Consider the following 17090-nt stretch of genomic DNA (forward strand, 5'->3'; position numbering starts at 1 on the left):
TAAAAATGAGTTTCTGACACCGAGATGAATTTTGTGAGCATCTTTTCAAGGTTCGGTTTCTTATCTTGTTGGTAAGGTGATTGCTGAAAACCTAGAGGACGTTGTGGTCTTTGATTTCCTTGACCATCCCACAAGAAATTGGGATGGTTCCTCCCACCTACATTATAAGTGTTGCTATACGGATTATTTTGAAGTCTAGAATTATTACCCATATAGTGACTTGTTCCTCCTCGATGCTAGGGTTGAAGCATGGATAATCTGCATTGTGTGCTCCTCCTCCATTTGAATCACACCTCATTATTAGATGTACTTGAGTAGAACCATACAAACCATCAATCATTTTATTTAAAAGTTCTACCCGGTTAGATAGAATAGTGACCGCGTCGAGGTTGAAAACACCAGCTGCTTTTGTCGGCTTTGTTCTCATAACTTGCCACTAATAGTTATTCAATGACATCTCTTCAATAAATTCGTAAGCCTCTTCAGGTGTTTTATTGTTTAAAGTTCCACCGGCGGCTAGGGGTTTACACCGTTGTAAAAAGTCTGAACCTGCAACCATAGAGGGAACCCACAGTGAAGGAACCTTCTCAATAAGTCTTTGTATCTCTCCCATGTATCATAAAGAGTTTCTAAATCCATCTGCACAAAAGAAGAGATATCATTCCTCAGTTTAGCCGTTTTAGGTGGAGGGAAATATTTAAGCAAAAATTTTTCAGTCATTTCTTCCCAAGTAGTGATTGACCCTCGTGGTAACGAGTTCAACCACTGTTTAGCTTTGTTCCTCAATAAGAATGGAAACAACCGAAGGTGAATGGCATCGTCAGAAACACCATTGATCTTAAAGGTGTCGCAGGATTCTAGAAAATTTGCTAAATGAGTGTTTGGATCCTCGTCCTGCAAACCATCAAATTGAACAAACTGTTGTATCATTTGAATAGTGTTAGGTTTTAGTTCAAAATTATTTGCAGCAACAGCAGGTCTAACTATACTATTCAGTTCTTGTTAAAGTAGGTTAAGCATAATCTAACATAGTACGAGGAGCAGGATTCTGATCTACTGGATTTGCAGCAACCATAGAAGGTAGCAGACTATTTTGATTTTCAGCCATCTCCTCTGTTGTGGTATGAATTTCGTCCTCTTTCCCTTCCTCTATGTACTGAAGGCTTCGCCTTATTTCTCTTCAGTTTCTATGAGCTGTGCTTTCGATCTCACTGTCGAAAAGTAGAGCTCCTGATGGGTTTCTTCTAGTCATAAACTATAAAAACCTGCCAAAAGTAGATAAAAGTAAATTTAAAAATTTAAGCAAAATTAAAAATTAAATTAAATTGTAATAAAAATAAAAAAAAGGCTAAAGTAATAAAAATTAAGCGTTTCTAATATTTTAGTCCCCGGCAACGGCGCCAAAAACTTGATGATCGTGAAACTAACTAAAAATTCGACTTAAGGCAAGCGCACCTATCGAACAGTAGTATAGTTATGGTGAGACCGAAAATATCGTATCTACGACGACTAAAAGTACTAGTAATTACTATCTTCTTATTATCTAGCCTAAAATTTAAAAAAATGTTTTATCTAAAACTAATTATCTAATTAACTAAGATTGCAACAGAGATTAAAGTTGAAAAATACTTTTTTGTAAACCAATGGAGAAGACAATACCCAAGGAAGAATCCACCTAGACTTCACTTATTACCTTTGAATTAGACGATTTATTCACTTGACTTAACCCGTAGAAATCCCTGATTTATGTTAATATCTCTCTCGAGACTAAGAATAACTGACTCTAGGTTGATTAATTGAAATCTCTTTCTAATTAAAACCCATATTGTCGCATTAACTCGATCTATGGATTCCCTTATTATATTTGACTCTAATTCAGCAGATTTATGTAGTCCTATCTCTAGTATTGCATGCAACTTCACTTAATTATGAATTATCTACTCTTAAACAAGGACTTTTGCTCCACTAAATAAGCACATCAAAGATCTGAATTAATATCCTGGAATATTAAAACAAGAGTTAAATTCACAATTAAGAATAAGAACAAGTATTTATCATATAACTCAAATAATAATAAGATCCGTCTTAAGTTTTATCTCCCTTAGGTATTTAGGGACTTTAGTTCATAATAATAATGGAAAACATCTCAAAGTTTGGGAAACAACAAAACATAAAGAAACCCAAAGAACTTCTAGGAAATTGGATGGAATTCTTCAGTCTTAATGTAGATCCTACCTCTGAGGTGATTCTGATGGCTGTCCTTGAGTATTTCCTGCCTTCAACTCTGTGTGCCTTTCTCTAATCCTCTTCTAGGGTGTTTATATAGACTTTCGAATGCCTAAAATTAGCTTTTTCCAAGTAGAACTAGACTTGGGCTCGATAGGGACACTGCCGTGTGCCACGCTCGTGTGCAAGTGCTCAAGCCGTGTGCAATTCTTACTTGGATTATTGTCGACATGGCCATAACACACGGGCGTGTGGTCTACCCGTATGTCACACACGGGCGTGTGGATCACCCGTGTAGAAGTGCCTAGGCCGTGTGAAAGACTGATTTAGGCCCAATTTGTCTGTTTTTGGCCCGTTTCTTGCTCTTTTTGCCATCCTAAGCTCTCCTGAGTATAAAACATGAAATTAAAGGATTAGGAGCATCAAATTCAATGAAACCAAGGAAAAATCATCCATAAATATGCCAATCATGGGGTAAAAATATGTATATATTATGGTTTATCATGATATATTAATAATTTAATTTTATTGATATAGACCTCGAGGAAACAATTTCGGAGGTTGACCGTGGAAAATGAAAGGTTTCGAAATAACCGAAATACGAAACTGAAGCCATTACCAGGTAAGTTCGTATAACCGGAAGTAAACTCTTAATATACTTAAACATGCGTGCTCTTGAATGTATGAAAATTTAGATATTCATTGCATGATAATTTATGAATGTGCTTGTGTAAAGGAAAAATGATAAATGTCCCGATTGAAATAGAAAAGGAAATCCGATGGATAAATTATGACTTACATGACATGAGATCTTGCACGTGTTGCAGAAAAGGATTTAGCCCGGACGGGTAATCTGACAATCTCAAAATAGAAAGGATCTAGCCTAGACTGGTGTTCCTTGAGTGATCGACCTCCTAAAGAATATAGGTGCATTAAGGATTTAGCCCGAACGGGTAATCCGATTGAGGACTGAATTTAGCCTGGACTGGCAATTCAAATACGAGTATATGAAAGAAATTGTTGTAGAAAGGGATTTAGCCTGGATTGGTAATCCCGACATTGCTCTATGAGTTAATACTACGAGAGATTTAGCTTGGACTGGTAATCCCGCCATAAGATATAAGGTTCACGGGAGTGCGTACTAGAAATGACCACTGGTATAACTTGATGATAATTGAGCTATCCATCGAGATTTCCAAGAAATTCAACAGGATTAACAAGAGAAATAGAAATGGAAATATTGAATTGATAAGCTCATCTAAGACTAATGACATGATGTATTGTTATGAGACTAACTTGATGATTGAGTGCATGTGATAGGGAAACTATTTCATGCTTGTTTGAATTAGTGCCTAAAATGGTTGTATGCTAATTAACCGGTAAATTTACCTTCTAGTTATCTGGACTTACTAAGCATATAAATGCTTACCCCCTTTTCTTTTCCCTGCCTTACAGAGCTCGTGGACTCGTGAATATTGGAAGACGGTTGGAGAATCAACACACTATCGACTTGTCCTGCCTTAGTATATAGATACTTCCATTTTGTTTAATGGCATGTATAGGATTTTTGGTTATTTTGTTATATGTGTCATTTGGCTAGCCAATGTAATGGCCTAAATGGTATACTTATTCATTTGTATATGGCTATGAGATATGGCTCATATTGATGTAGGTAGTAAACCTACCAATGATGCATGTCTATGTTTAAATGTTTCATGAGATATGATGATGAGGTTTATCATGACTGGATGATTGAAATGGAACCTAATAATTTGAGAGTGGACATAGCATATAATGGTATATGGTTATAATATAGCCTAAGTGTAAAAAGTAAAATGTGCTATGTTAATCCCTAATACGAAAAGGATAACTTAGCATGTACTAAACCGATGAAATGAGGTTAACATGCAATGAGTCATGTCAAGGTTGTTTAAGAGTATAATTAGGCCATGTTAAATACCATTGAATTCTCTAAGTGTGTATGGATGATAGAGGGTGACTAAAGGCTTGGAAAATAGCCTTAAAAAGGTCCACACGGGTAGACACACGGGCATGTATCTAGGCCGTGTGTGACACACGGTTAGCCCAATGGGCGTGTTGCCCGGCCGTGTGTCCCCTGCACTTAAAATTTTAGGTCAGCATGCATGGTAGTAAACACACAGGCAGAGACATGGCCGTATGTCTCAATCGTCTGGAGGACACGGCCTAGCACACAAGCGTGTGCCTTGACCGTGTGCCTCAAAATGAATGATGACGTCATAAACAGAATGTTCGGGTTTTTGGACACGGGCGACGACAATGGCGTGTCTAGGCTATGTGAGGGACACGGGCCAAGAACACTGGCGTGTGCTTGGCCGTGTGAAAACCCCTGTATGTTCGAATTGAAAAATAAATCCAAATAATTCAACACGGGTGAGGGACACGGGCTTGTGCTTTGCCTCCACACGGGCGTGTGAGGCATAACCCTAGTAATTTTTCTAAAATTTTCTATAATTCTCGATTTAGTCCCGGATTACTTTTAATGTATGTTTTGGACCTTATAGGTCCATAATCAGGACACTATAATGTTGTTTACTCAGTTTTAAATTAGAATGAAATTTTATAACCTGTATTTTTCGAAAATGTCTAAGTATATGTCTAGTAACGCCTCGTACTTTGTCCCGGTCTCGGGTACGAGTAAGGGGTGTTACACTCTTGATCTAAAATTTAAAATTATTTATTCATTAGCATATATTTCAATTCAATTGACTTCACAATTAATACCCCTTAATTTTTAAAATTACACAATTGACCCAACTTTTATAGTTTTTACAATTTAGTCCCTCACCAATTAACCCATTAAATGAGCTAATTTTTCTAAATTAACATCTTAACTAAATATTCTAAGTGATTGCACAACCTTTGTTAAATAGAATTTAATACCAAACCCTAATATTTAATCTTTTTCACAATTTGGTCGTAAAATAAATATCTATTAAAATTACTTGATAAGATCATCATATAACAAAATTAAAGCCTTAATTCCATGTTAATTCATCATAAAAATCCAACACTCACCATAAAATAAAAAACTAATGAATCAGATAGTTGGACCTAATTGTAAAAGTCTTAAAAACACAAAAATTACAATAAAAAGGCAATAATTGAACTTACATGAAGTAACATAAATAAAACCAGCTTAAAACCTTCTCCTATGGTGTTTTTGGCTGATAAATTGAAGAAGAATAGGCTAGAAAAGTTTAGAATTCAATTTATTTAAGTTAATTTCACGAAATTTACAATTTTGCCCTTTGATCACATGATTTTTGTTTTCTTTTCTACTTGTGCCGCCTCATGCCTTTATTTTAGGCTTAATTTCTCCTTAAGTCCTTCCTCATTTAACATTTAGGCTATTTTATCACTCTGACAAGTTCTGCACCTTTTTCAATTTAGTCCTTTTTAATTAATTAACTATCAAAACGTTAAAATTTTGTAACGAAACTTTAACACTAACTTAATGACACTGTGTAAAAATTTATAAAAATATTTATGACTCGGTTTATGAAATCGAGGTCTCGATACCTTGTTTTCAAAATAATTTAACCTAATAAGTTCTTTTAAATCACAAATTACTAATTCAAAAGTCTTCTAAAATAATACTTGACTCATAATTAAAATTTAAATAATAAAATTTTCAAACTCACTCGTCGAATTTAATGATCTCGAATCACTGTTTCTAAGACCACTGAAAATTGGGTTGTTACATGGTTGTCAAATATTAAAGGTATACCAATTCTTATCGCACATGTAACTTAATCTTGATAGTTCGATACTTTGAAACTTTTTAAAGTAAATTAGGATTAGTTTACAAAGTTACACTACTAACAAATTAGAAGTAATACCTATGACCAAATATTTAATAATATCACCATTAACATGAATCAAATATATATGTAGCAAACACAATCATGTGAATTAAAAATATTCATTGAGTGTAATTGTTAGCAATTTCTGAAGATTATGCATAGAGAACACTTAAGTCACATTGGTCTTCTAAGCTTGTAACGTTCTAAGGCTTAGGATGATATGAATTTAAAGAAAGATATGGCTCAAAACGAATCAAACACTAGAAATAGTTAGGCACATGATATTGTTCCCTCTATTCCCCCTAAATGTCCCATCCAAACACAACGTCTTTTGTCTCCCTTTCTCACCTACCTTATCTCTCCATGTAGGAAAATACAATATAATACTAGCAACTATGGTCGGCTTAATAAGTTTTGGATTGATGACTGAGTTTTTTTTCACTTTTGTGACTTTTTGTTTTGTCACTTTAACTTCTTTTAATTTTTTTTCTTAGTCATAATGCTTTTGTTTCTGTTATACACTTATTCTTTTTGTTTTTAATTTTGACTTTTTCTATAATTTTCTTTTTCACACAAATTTTTTCCCGAACTATAGTCACTATATCACATTGTTTCTTCATTTTTCACTATTTTTTTAAACCACCGTGATGTATCTACTTAAAGCTTCATTATTTATGGACTGGCATCTATTACCTAATGTATTAAAGGAACAAGGATAGGGAAGAGTTCAAGTTTTATATGTAGTCTTTGGGTTTTAATTTTGTTGGCTTATTAAAAAGGAGATATCGGGCTCAAATAAGAATACTAGGAATTCATAGCATTAAGGTGTGGTCATTTGAGAACTGGTTATTCAAACAATGCCTAGGTCATCCTTAAGCATCCCACCATACACAATTTCTTTCATGCTTCAAATTAAACTAAATGAATAATAATCAATTCAAGCATTCATGTTTCTACAACTATTTATAAGACTTATATATCATAGGGCATCATCAAACATTCTTACTTATGTACTTCTAATCTATTATATAATTTAACTAGGTAACCTAATCAATTTCCTTAAAATTATCAAATTATCTTATATCAATAAAAATTTCATGCTTGAAAAGAAGCATTACATTCTTTATTATTTTCAATCATTGTTCATAATATTAATATAATCCAAGCACCATGCAGCAATAATAAGTTTTTCTTTTTGAAAAGTAAATAAATAATTAACTAAAACAAAGTAAAAACATACAAACTAATCCTATGTTCTTCCCCCCACACTTTAGAACATACATTGCCATTAATATAATATAATTAAAGTGCAAACAAGAAAACTTCCCTCAATAGGTCAAGTTCTTATTGTTATGATAATCTTGGGATTTGTATGCTCCAAGCGGATGAAAGAGTGCCTAAAAAATTCTACGAAAACAAATATGAAATATAATGTAAAGAAAATAAAATTAAAAAGAAGAAGTATCGATTATGGATGACAGAACGTCTAAAAATATTTTGATGAACTTGGGCCTTCAATGTTGCAAGGTGCGTTTTGTCTAGGATGTCGCGACATTAGGGTGTGATGTCGTGCCATAGTGCCCAGTTTCTGGATTCTTTGATTTTTTTTCATGTTCTATCACTCCATGGTATTTACACTTGTTGTAGGAAAATAAACACAACGAAAATTATTAAAAATAAAATAGAAAAAAAAAATGAAACAAAATTTAGAACAAGAAATAGAAGTTCTTTTAAAAACCAGGACGATTCGTGTCGCCGCCATTGAAGAACTTTCAGCTAGTTCTCAACACTTTGATTCAACGTTTGTTCTGTTATCAATATATATTAACCAGCCCCATTTTTCGCTTCCAATGATGTAGCCTTATTTTTGACTAATCGACATCCACATTATGAGCCATTTGGTACCAAATTCGAGCCAACCCTAAGTGATTTTTCGAGGTATTATTGCCTCGAGCTTCCTTTTCTCTATGTTGCGTGAAGTTTTGGTCACTTGAGCTTTGTTGCCCTTGTCAGATGAGAATGAGTCAAAATTATCGATCTCTTTGGCGGATACCTTTTTTGCTATGGCTAGGAGGTGTGTTGGCTTTTCTATACCTCCCATTAGAATTAGTTTAAGCTTCATGCTAGTGGTTACTTCTACTTTTACATCATCGGTTACATCTACTGTTATGTCTAATTCTATGTTAATTGGATCAAAGACTACTTCATCCATATTCAATTTATCCCTCTGATCAATGATAATACGGGGATCCTTATGATCAAGTTTGGGAACATCATGCACGATCTCTTCCCTTTTAAGTAGTGCCTCAGATATTTCTTATAGCATTTTCATCATTTGTTCCATCATGTCTAACAGTTTGATAATCTTTCTGAGTTGGACAGCTCGATAGTTTCACATGAGGCATATTATGCAAAATCACAATGAGTCTCATCTGAGTGTTTGGCCATATTATTCTCTTTTTCATTTAACTCATAAAGAGGTTCGTTCGAGTACTCATTATCCTTACACTCGTTATCATCGCTCCATTGGTTTGTCGCGATTATGTTCGAACAACTTGTTATGTAGTTCCATTCGTCGTCTCAAGAAGTCCTTCATCATTAAACTACTTGTAATCAAAATTTTTCATAATTAAATCATTCAGTCAACAAGGTGGAAAAAAGTTGAGAATAAAAACAACACAATTAATGCATATAAAAATTAGTACACTATTTAGCTTGTTTTTCTTTCGATTAAAATTATTTACAAGTAATCGATTAAAAAAATATTATCACCGTTGCAATCCCTGACAACGGCGCCAACAACTTAACTGCCTCTAGACGTACTAATGTTTAGGATGTGAATACTTCTACAAAATATATAAAATTGAGGTTGTGTCCGCAAGTATACGTGTCAAGTTGTAATATAGTTACAACGAAATAGATAAGTACTCCGAGGATCATACCCAAGGGATTGCGGTTTGAGGAAAGGTTCTATCAAGCTAATTACTAGAAATAATTACAAATATACTTGAGTCACGAATTAGAAGTGTTAATATAGAAGCAAGATGATGATAATATTAATACACTAGATAAATTGAATTAAACCTAAATCTACTCCTAAGTTCATGTATCGGTTTCTTCTATCCTTTGTTTCAACTACGTGAGTTCCATTAGCTTAGATTCAATTGCTTTACCTAATTAATTGTTGATGTAGGGCTCTATTCAACCAGCTAGTCATCAACCTAGTTGCACCTCTCGGTGTTTAACTAACCTAATGAGTCGGTAAGAACTACTTATCTCTCGACCTCATAGTCCAGACCGGTTTAGGGCTAATGTGTTCACAGATAGGCCATACCAATTTTTGGTTAATTCCTACATAAATGACTTCTTAGGGTTGTCAAGCCTAGAGTTTAAGTTCTTCCTCTCCCAAATAGTTGATCCACTAAGAAAACTCTAGCTTTCAATCAATTAATAAGATTAATATAATTAAAACATCCAAAATATAGATAAAGTTTAAATTGATTCTAATTTTTACACAAACATTCAATTAATAGTGTTAAGAAAGATATATAAATAATAGAATAAAGGAAAGAGATGTTTATGGATTTATCGATGAAAGCATGGCTCCGAAACAATCTCCACTTGCGAAAGTCTCACTTTGGAATAGGATCTTTCGATTATAAGAACATAAAATACCCTAAGTGAAAACTAAGAATGAAATAAAAAACCTAAGAATAATTTTTGTCTCCTTAAAATTGTGTGTTTAAACTGATTACAATGGCCTTTATATAGGCTAAACTTGAAATGTTAAACTGCCTAAATTGTCCTTGAATTCCTTAGAGTTCAACTAGGAACATACACCTAATTTCCTTCCAAAACATCATTATCAATTGCAGGACTTTTTTGGGCTGCGTAGGTGCTTTGTTGCAACACAGGCCTACGATGTTGCAACACAGGGGGTATGTCACGAGACTGTAAGGAGCGTATCACGACATCAGAGGAAGTTTCAATCTAGGACTCATTTTTGGCTTTTGTCTTTGATGATGAGACATCAATGTCTTGGTGTCGCGATATAGGTATCAGTTTCGACTTGAATATGCATCTCTAGCTCCCGATTTGTCCTACAAAACTATGTAATCTTATTTAGATATATATATATATAATGCAATAAAATCTACTAAAAAACATAAATTACTATTTTAAGCATGAAAACCTAAATATATACTAAAATACTTTGATTTAACTATTAAACAAGCTAAAGTTATGTGTAAAAAAGATGTAAATAATAGTATAATTCATGGCAGATGAAGTTTCGAGTGTAAGCTTTCTTATTTCCCTTGTTAATTTTGCGATATATGTGAATATGTAATGTAGTATTATGATGTGTTAATATGATATGAGATATATGTTTATGATAGCTATTGTGAAATGTGTTAATTGTGGACATGTTAAACATGTCGAATAATAGTGATGATGCTATGTTAGTGATGTAAATGTGAAGTGAAAGTGTGCAGAAACTGATAAGAATAAATGTGTTTTCTTATGGATATTTTGGCTTTGTGACATTTTGAGACCGTTGGATATAGTTGGCATGTCATAGGATTTATGAGTACACACCCTTGTGTTGTGATTTGGGGCATTGAGGCCCGGGACAATTGTGGAGAGATAAGGGAATGTGAGCTTATCTCCATTCATCGGGATATATTGGTGTGTTGAAGAGTGCTAGCTTGTTGCTACACTTTTAGGATATGCTCGACTCTTTGGGTCAATGGTGTGTTAGAGATTCATATATCCAATGTGTGGTGATAGAGCCCATTTTTATGTTTCGTAGCCTCAAGTGCAAATTTATCAGTAAATGAAATATTATGAAATGTGATGTATATATGATTATGTGATTACAAATTTAGATGAGTTGATAGTTTATGCATGAATATTTTGGTATGTCACCCTAGTTAAATATGTATGAAATTGCGCCTTAGATGTTCTCATTTAATGTATGATATTATGTTTATTAGTAGTTTTTTTTATCATTCACCGAGCTCGTTTAAGCCCACACATTTTTTTTAAACCATTACAGATAGTTAGTGTTTTTCGTGTGGGCAGTGCGGAATTCCAAGGAAGTGATCCAAGTTAGGCTTAGTGTTTGAGTAGGTGATATTATTGCTATCATTTTTTTTAACTAAGGGAATAAGGCAATACGGTAGAATTGTTGGTTGATTATTATCATGATGTTTTAAATGATTGTTTTGATTATAATACTCTTAGGATTTATGGACATTGTTATTAATTTATTAGTTTGCTTGGTTGAAATTATTGATATTGATATGAATTGAAAATATGGACATTTTGATGTTGGATATTGAAGTTATGGATGCTTGTTGAAGTGGTATGTGATTGAGTATGTAAAATGCCCTGTTTTGCTATAATTTTCTCTAAATTATATAGAGGTATTGATAATCGAGGCATATGTATCGATACTTCTAAGTTGAAAGGAATGTGCAAGAAAATAGTAGCTTTATTTGGTATCGATATAAGTTCACGAGTATTGATACTTGGGGTAAAAGTATAGATACTCTTGCTTTGTATCTATAATTTGCTTGTTTTAAAATTTGTAGAAAAAAATAATGCTAAAAAGGTATCAATTTTCTATACGGTATCAATACCTTTTTTAAAAATATTGATACTAGTGAGTATGTATCAATACCTACATAACTTCTTTGGAATTTTCATAAGAGGTCCCTAAGCATATTTTTAACTTGTTGTACTATTGTTCATTGAATGTTTAGTCAATGCTAATGTTGCCTAGATTATTTTAGACTTATATATGTATAATTGTGACGATGATTGTATCCAGAGAAGACTGTGTGAAATATGAGCAGTTATGATGTTTGATGTAGCATCTTGTTACTCGGGCTCGGTGAACAGGCTGGGTATAAGGTGTTACATTTGGTGGTATCAAAGCCTAGGTTCTATAACACTCGAACTTAAGTTATTGAAGTACGGACTGGGTTACGCAACCCATGCATCCAGGAACCCATGTGTCTAAATTTCCCTTAATATTTGAACTGTCTGGTTTAGTTGTCTTTATTTAAAATTGTATGAATTTACTTGATGTTGGGGTAGGACTGGGAACACATTGCCTTTATTTAAATGTTTTCTTGCAGGAACATGCCTTGGATCACTTCTCCGCCACTCACACCTTTGGTTTGTTTGTGTATGTTAGATTAGATATGCAGTGCCTTGTAGACGCATGAATGTGAATGTGAATGTGAATGTGAATGCTCAAGAGGATGGTACATCCTCTACACCTCTTGTGTCGTCTTGTAGAGTGAATATACCTGAAGAAGGTGTTGGCCCTCTTATGGAAGCCATGATTAGGGCATTTTAGAAGATTGCTAGTGCCAACCCTACTCTTGCACCTGCTAATCGAGGGTTGTCACTTTAATGTCTACAGGCGTTGGGTGGTAAAAAGTTTGCTAAAGTGAAAGGAGCCAATACGATTGTAGCTAAATGCTGGCTTAAAGGTGTTGAAAGGATCATCGAGGAGATGTCCTATTTTGACAAGGAGAAACTGGGTTGTACTGTATCCCTACTCGATCGTGAAGCTCAGCATTAGTGGAACACGGTGAAGAGAGGTATTATTATAGACCGTTTGACTTGGGATTACTTTCTTGAGGTTTTTAAAAGGAAGTTTCTTGGTGAACGGTACATGAAAGCCTCCAAATGGTAGTTTCTGGACCTGGTTCAAGGTGATTTGTCTGTGGCTGATTATGATTCGGAGTTTGTACAACTTATTCAATATGCTCCTAAAATGGTTCTGACTTAGAAGAACCGATGTAAGAGGTTTCGATTTGGCTTTAATCGAAAGATTCTGGTTTATCTAGTGGTTTAGAGTATCAAGCTTTTTGATTGTTTGGTTGATAAATCCAAAGCTATTGAGGAAACTTTGGCAAAGCCACCACATTTTTTGGTGACTGAATCGAAAAGAGAGTTTTTAATGGTGCATCCAGAAGACCACCTAAGAGGGGTCGTGACAATCAGAGTTCTAGTAGAGGTGCTAGACGGGGGTTTCGACCAAGTCAATTTAAGCAGCAGAACAATATGGTCGTCAGTACTGGTGGATCGACGAGTAGTTTTTGATGGCTGGTTTGTACATATTATGAGCATAGGCATCCTGAAGAGTGTGGTAAACTGACAAGTGGATGTTTTAAGTGTGGCTCTAAAGAACATTTACTAAGCGATTGTCTAAACAGAGTTGAGATTTCACAAATCTAGAGTTCTGCACCTGTATCTACGCTACTAGAAGCCACAATAGAGGTAATGGGAAACTAGTTGGGCAACAAGTCATTGCTCATATTTTTTCCACTCTAGTTGAGTCTGGAGGTCCAACTCGGGTTTATGATGTTAGGGAGCCTCATAATTAGGATTCGACTAACGTTATCACAGGTAATTTCACTTTGTAGTCTATTTCATTATTCTTTTTGGTTGATTCTAGTTCCACGCATTCGTAGATTTTGAGTGAATTAGCTTGTAAGTTAGAGATTCTTGTAGAGACTAATGGTTTGGTTATGACTGTTATTAGCTCTTTCAGCAATAGTGTCGTGGTAAATCGAGTGTATCATAGATGCTCTATTATGATACAAGGGCACGTTTTCTCTGTAGACCTTATGGAATTGGCTTTCTATGATTTTGATATAATTTTTGGTATGGAATGGATAACTAAACATAAGGCAAAGGTAGATTTTCAAATGAAATGAATTACTTTGCAGGATAGTGATGGGTTGGAAATTGTAGTTGTCGGTGAGAGACCTAAATTTTTGTCCAATGTTGTTTCGACTAATAAGGCTAAAAAGATCATGGTGAAAGGTTGTGAAGCCTATTTGGCTTATGTGATGAACTAAGTTAAAAAGGAAGTGAAAGTGCAGGTTATCTGTACCATTAAGGATTTTTCTAACGTGTTTCCGAAGAAGTTACCTGGTTTGCCATCGGAACATGAAGTATAGTTTGGTATTGAGCTCTTTCCTAGTACTGCACCGATGTTTATTGCACCCTATCGCATAGCACCAAAAGAGCTTAAGGAGTTAAAGATTCGGTTGCAAGAGTTGCTTGACTGAGGTTTCATTGATCGAGTGTATCTATATGAGGAGTACCGATTTTATTTGTGAAGAAGAAAGATGGTACGTTGCGGTTATATATAGTTTATAGATAGTTGAATAAGTTGAGTATCCTTTGCCTCAAATCAATGACTTGTTTGATCAGTTCTGAGGAGCGACGATGTTTTTAAAGATTGACTAAAGATTAGGGTATTATCAGTTGAAGGTGAAGGAGCCTGGCATCTTGAAAACTACATTTTGGACTCAGTATGGCCATTATGAGTTTTTGGTCATGTTGTTTGGTTTAACAAATGTCCCTTCTGCGTTCATGGATTTGATGAACAGTGTTTTCCATTCATACTGGGATTAGTTTGTAGTTGTCTTTATAAATGACATTTTGGTGTATTCTCATTTTGAAAAGGATCACGATACACATTTGAGATTGTTTAGCAGATTTTGGGGAATAAGCAGTTGTATGCAAAGTTGAGTAAGTGTGAATTCTAGTTAAACAGGTAACGTTCTTAGGCCATGATGTGTTGGCAAATGGAATCCATGTGGATCCAAAGAAAATTTAGGTGATTTTGGAGTGGGAGCCGCCAAAGAGTGTTACTGAAGTTTGGAGGTTCTTGGGTTTGGATAGCTATTATTGTTGGTTCGTTTAAATGTTTTCCCTTATTTCTGCACCCTTAACAAAACTACTTCAGAAAAACATGGTGTTTGAATAGACTGATGAAAGGCAGAGAAGTTTTGAACAACTTAAGGCAGTTTTAACTGAGGCACCTATGTTGATTCAACCAGAACCCAGAAAAGAATTTATAGTTTACAGTGACGCTTCGTACTTGGGACTTGATTGTGTGTTAATGCAAGAGGAAAAGGTTGTAGCTTATACCTCGAGACAGTTGAAGATGTATGAGCATAATTATCTGACTCACGATTTGGAGTTAGCTACTGTGATGTTCACGCTTAAGATTTAGTGTCATCGTCTGTACAGTGAAAGATGTGTTATTTATATATATCATAAAAGCCTTAAGTACCTCATCACCTAAAAGGAGTTGAATTTAAGGCAAACGCGTTAGATTGAACTTTTGAAGTATTATGATTGTCTTGTTGCTAATGCTTTGAATAGGAAGTTGATGATAGAATTGCAAGCTATGTTTGCGCGCTTGAGTATAGCCAGTGATGGTGGGTTGTTAGTTGAACTTCAATTGAAGCTGGCTTTATCCTAGCTGATTACGGAGAAACAATCGTTAGATAAGAAACTAGTAAATATGATTCGTCAGGTTAAACAAAGTGTAAAGGGAGATTTTGATGTTGACGGAGATAGTATATTGAATTTTTTAGGAAGATTGTGTGTATCGCAAGATATGGATTTGAGACAAGCGATTCTTGCCGAGGCGCATAACAACCGCTACATTATGCATCCTGGTAGTGGTAAAATGTACCATGATCTCTGAGAGATTTATTGGTGGTCTGGTTTAAAGCGAGATGTTACGGATTTTGTGACTTGGTGTTTAGTTTTTCAGAGAGTGAAAGTGAAACATCAGTATTCTTTAGGTTCATTACAATTGATTACGATTCTTGAATGGAAGTGGGAAAGAATCACCATGGAATTCGTCTTGGGTTTGCCTTTGACCCTGATGAAGAAAGATTTGGTGTGGGTAATAGTTGATCGGTTTTCAAATAGTATGCATTTTTTGGTAGTGCTTACTAATTATTCTTTGTAGAAGTTAGCAGAATTGAATTGTATATTGCTGAAATTGTACGTCTTCATGGAGTTCCAATTTCTATTATTTCGGATAGGGATCCACGTTTTACTTCTAGGTTCTGAAAGAGTTTACAAGAGGATTTAGGTTTGAAACATAGTTTTAGTACAACTTATCACCCCTAGATAGATGATCAGACGGAAAGGGTAATTCAAATTTTAGAAGATATGTTGCGAAGTTGTGTGATCAAATTCAATGGTAGCTAGGAATGATATTTACCCTTAACAGAATTTGCCTACAAGACTAGTTTCCAGATGAGTATTCAAATGGCACCGTTTGAAGCATAGTACGGTAGGAAGTGTAGGACTTCTTTATGTTGGACGGAATTAGATGAAAAGTGGTTTGTTGGACCGAATTTGGTGTGAGAAACTAAAGAGAAAGTGAAATTGATTTGCGAAAGGTTGAAAGCAGCATCAGATAGGAAAAAATATTATATGGATTTGAGATATTGTGATATTGAGTTTCAAGTCGGCAATAAGCTGTTCTTGAAAGTTTCACCTTGGAAGAAGATTTTGAGGTTTGGACGAAAAGGTAAGTTGATTCTGAGATATGTTGGACCGTATGAAGTTGTTGAGAGGATTAGTTCGGTAGCTTATTGACTCAAGTTGTTGCCAGAGCTTGAGCAAATGCATGATTTTTCAATGTGCCCATGTTATGGAAGTATAGTTCAGACCCATCACACGTTGTGTCAGCTGAGGAGATCGAAGTTTGACCCGATCTAACTTATGAGGGAGAGCCTATTGAGATATTGGCTCATGAAAAGAAGGTTTTGCGAAATAAGAGAGTTTCGTTGGTTAAAGTTTTGTGGCATAGCCATAAAATGAAAGAGGCTACTTGGGAAGCGAAAGATATGATGAAATGTCAATATTCTTTTTTGTTTAGCTCAGGTAAATTTTGAGGACAAAATTCTTTTTAGAGGAGGAAAGTTGTTACACCCTAAAATTGAGTCTAGAAGTTTCGAGAGTAAACTTGAAATTTTGGCTTGGAATGAGTTTGAAAATTTTGAAGTATGGTAACCTGAAAATACATTTAGCTATGGATTTTTGGAAATTAAATCATTTTTTGAAAATAATGTAGAAAAGACCTTTAAATTTAAAATGTGGACTGTTTTGAAAACTGGATTAAAATTGAGAGTACCACAAAGGTAAATATACCAAAGTTTTCAAAATTGCCCTATTTTCCTC

The 17090-nt window shown here is 34.6% G+C and overlaps 1 non-coding gene across 1 annotated transcript; it reads left to right on the forward strand.

Moving 5' to 3' along the window:
- The first annotated feature begins 565 nt into the window (after positions 1-565).
- On the forward strand, positions 566-672 carry LOC128291138 (small nucleolar RNA R71). Its single transcript, XR_008280914.1, has one exon. It is a non-coding gene; the product is annotated as a small nucleolar RNA R71 (small nucleolar RNA).
- The last annotated feature ends 16418 nt before the right edge of the window (positions 673-17090 follow it).

This window comes from Gossypium arboreum, chromosome 3, assembly GCF_025698485.1.
Source record: "Gossypium arboreum isolate Shixiya-1 chromosome 3, ASM2569848v2, whole genome shotgun sequence".
NCBI classification, from domain to species: Eukaryota; Viridiplantae; Streptophyta; class Magnoliopsida; order Malvales; family Malvaceae; genus Gossypium; species Gossypium arboreum.